Raw genomic sequence first — 3,067 nt, forward strand, 5'->3', positions numbered from 1 at the left:
GCACATGCATTCATGAAGTGTCCAAGAGCAACGGGAAACAATTCATAAAATAGCCCCAGGGTGTGGACCCCACCTTGCACAGCACTGCCTTCCCACTCCTGGCATCCACACAGGGAACAGACACTTGACTTGCCCAGTGCCACTCACAATAGACCCACTGCCCTGAGATCTCCCTGCTGGGACTTGGCGCTCAGTCTTTGGAAGCTGTTCCGTTGCTCAGGCTGAAACTGGTCCCTCCAAAATCCAGCCCTTGGCTACCTGAAAACAGCAAAGTAACCAGGGATTCGGAGGGAATTACCCAGCCATTTCCCATGAAGAGGGCGGATGCCTGAGAACTGGATCCAGATGAGAGTATTTCATGTCTGCCAGAGCTAGGTGATGGCAGTTTGGAGGGTGTGGCAGTATTTGTTAGGCACGACTGAGGTGCCCAGTGACTTGTAATTAATGCCAACGGTTAGCCCCCCTGGCTGCTTGCGGACAGAATTGCTATTTGATGTCAAATAAAAGGGAAAGGCAAGTCATGTGGCCCGGAAGTCAAGACCATACTCGTTCACAGGTGCCCTAGGTAAAGAGGGGATCCCAGGAGTCAGCCTGTGCTGAGGGCATGGGTGTTGCAGTTCACAGCCTATTTTGGCATGAGTGGTAAGCCCTGGGCAAGTTACCCAACATCTGAGTCTCCATTCTCCCATTGAAAAAAAAAATATATATATATATATATTTCTTTCTTTTTGGCTGTGCTCTTTGTTGCTGCGTGGGTTCTTCTCTAGTGGTGGCGAGCTGGGGCTGCTCTCTAGTGGTGCTGCGTGGTCTTCTCAGTGCAGCAGGTTCTCTTGTTGCAGAGCACAGGCTTGGTAGTTGTGGCACATGGGCTTAGGTGCTCCGTGGCCTGTGGAATCTTCCTGGGTCAGGGATCAAACCTGTGGCTCCTGCACTGGTAGGCGGGATTCTTTACCACTGAGCCACCAGGGAAGCCCCCATTTTCCCATTTGTGGAAAGGAGATTATATCTCTATGTGGGGATTAAATGATAGTGTCCTGGCTTAATAAACAATGGCCTTTCTGATCACTATATCCACACTGACATTCATGGAGAGAGAATCCTTTCAGCTCCCAACAAGCTCTTGGGGAAAGACTCATTGGTTTAGAAGTAATACTCTGGGCTGGAGGTTAAGGATGGGATCGGAAATTTGCTGATCTGGTGCCAAAGGGAGTATGGATGACCTCTAGCGAGCACCCCCAGGACAAGATGCTGCCACAGCGTTTGGACACATTCCCAACCATGTCATCTGATCAGCACAGGAACCAGTGAGAGCGTAAATGTGCAGGCTGGAGTGAATATGCCAATTTCAGAGAGGTTAAGTAACCTGCCCAAGGACACACAGCTCAGAGGTCAGAGGCCTGAACCTATACTAAGCTGATCTCACCCCCTGGCCACAGCTGGTAGATTATGATGTCACTGAATGCTAAACCCTGCCTCTGACTATTCAGAGGGAGAAGGACCTTTTGAAAAGGTCTGAATGTGCTCCTGACTTGACACGTGGGGAATTGAATTCCAGAGAGGTCACAGAGCTGCCTGCTCAGTGCGCTCCCACTGCCACCCCTGTGCCAGCTTTCAGCATCCTTGTTGGTCATGTGAAGTTGGGGTGAAGGAGCCTGGGTGGGGGCAGCGTGCTGCAGTCAGCCTGCGAGAGTACCAATCTGACCTTCGTCATAGGACATAACCTCTCTGTGGCTCAGTCTCCTCCACTGTTGGAGGGGCAAAATAAAAGCACATGGCTCAGGGACTGCCCTGGTGGTCCAGTGGCTAAGACTGCACTCTCAATGCAGGGGGCCCAGGTTCAATTCCTGGTGAGGGAACTGAATCCTACATGCGACCGCTATGACCTGGCACAGCCAGATAAATAAATATTTTTTAAACAAAAGCATATGGGTCAGGAGATTAAAGAACTAATACATGTGAAAAACTTAGTATGGTACTTGGCATGTGCTGAGTGGTCTATAATGTCTGGTGAGTGGTCTATAATGTCAGCTATTTATTATCATCATTATTATTCATAACATCGCGGCTATTCAAGTACCCTCCAGACACAGAAGCAGTGCTGGTGTGCCTAGATGTATGTCCTGTGGTCTTCATCAACCACTTGAGCATGTGACCTGTGGTCCAAAAAGAGTCAATGATTCTCACAAAATTGTGATCAGCACTGGGGGTTTATAACCCCGAGCACAACAGTCTGTGCCCTTATGGTGCATACAGACAATTGTCTGCGATTTCTGCTACCACACTTGCACCAGTATTTTATTTAACATTTAAATGATTTATATGTTTTAAAATATATTTGTATCAGCATCTCCAGAGAAACAGAACCAGTAGGTTGTAGATAGACAGAAAGAGAGAGAGACAGCGCCAGATTTAAGAAATTGGCTTATGTAACTGTGGAAACTGGCACGAAATTTGCAGGGCCAGCCAGCAGCCTGGAAATTTCAGTAGGAGTTGATGTTGGTTGCAATCCTGAGTTTAAAGGCCATCTGGAGGCCCAATTCTTTCCAATTCAAAAGACCTCATTTTTTCTCTAAGGCCTCCACTGATTGGATGAGGCCTTCCACATTATGAAGAGTAATCTGCTTTTCTGTATACTGATTTAAATGTTAATCATGTCAAAAAAAAAAAAACACCTTCACAGCAACATCAGGCTAGCGTGTGTGGTCAAGGACTGGGTATGACAGCCTAGACATGTTGGCACGTAAAATTAACCATTATAGACCATCACTAGTCACCCATACAACTTCTTCAGTTCAGTTCAGTTCAGTCGCTCAGTCATGTCTGACTCTGCCACCCCATGAATCGCAGCACGCCAGGCCTCCCTGTCCATCACCAACTCCTGGAGTTCACTCAAACTCATGTCCATCGAGTCGGTGATGCCATCCAGCCATCTCATCCTCTGTCATCCCCTTCTCCTCCTGCCCCCAATCCCTCCCAGCATCAGGGTCTTTCCCAATGAGTCAGCTCTTCGCATGAGGTGGCCAAAGTTTTGGAGTTTCAGCTTCAGCATCAGTCCTTCCAATGAACA

The sequence above is a fragment of the Bison bison genome, unplaced genomic scaffold (genome assembly GCF_000754665.1).
Source record: "Bison bison bison isolate TAMUID 2011002044 unplaced genomic scaffold, Bison_UMD1.0 scf7180017864473, whole genome shotgun sequence".
Lineage (NCBI taxonomy): Eukaryota > Metazoa > Chordata > Mammalia > Artiodactyla > Bovidae > Bison > Bison bison.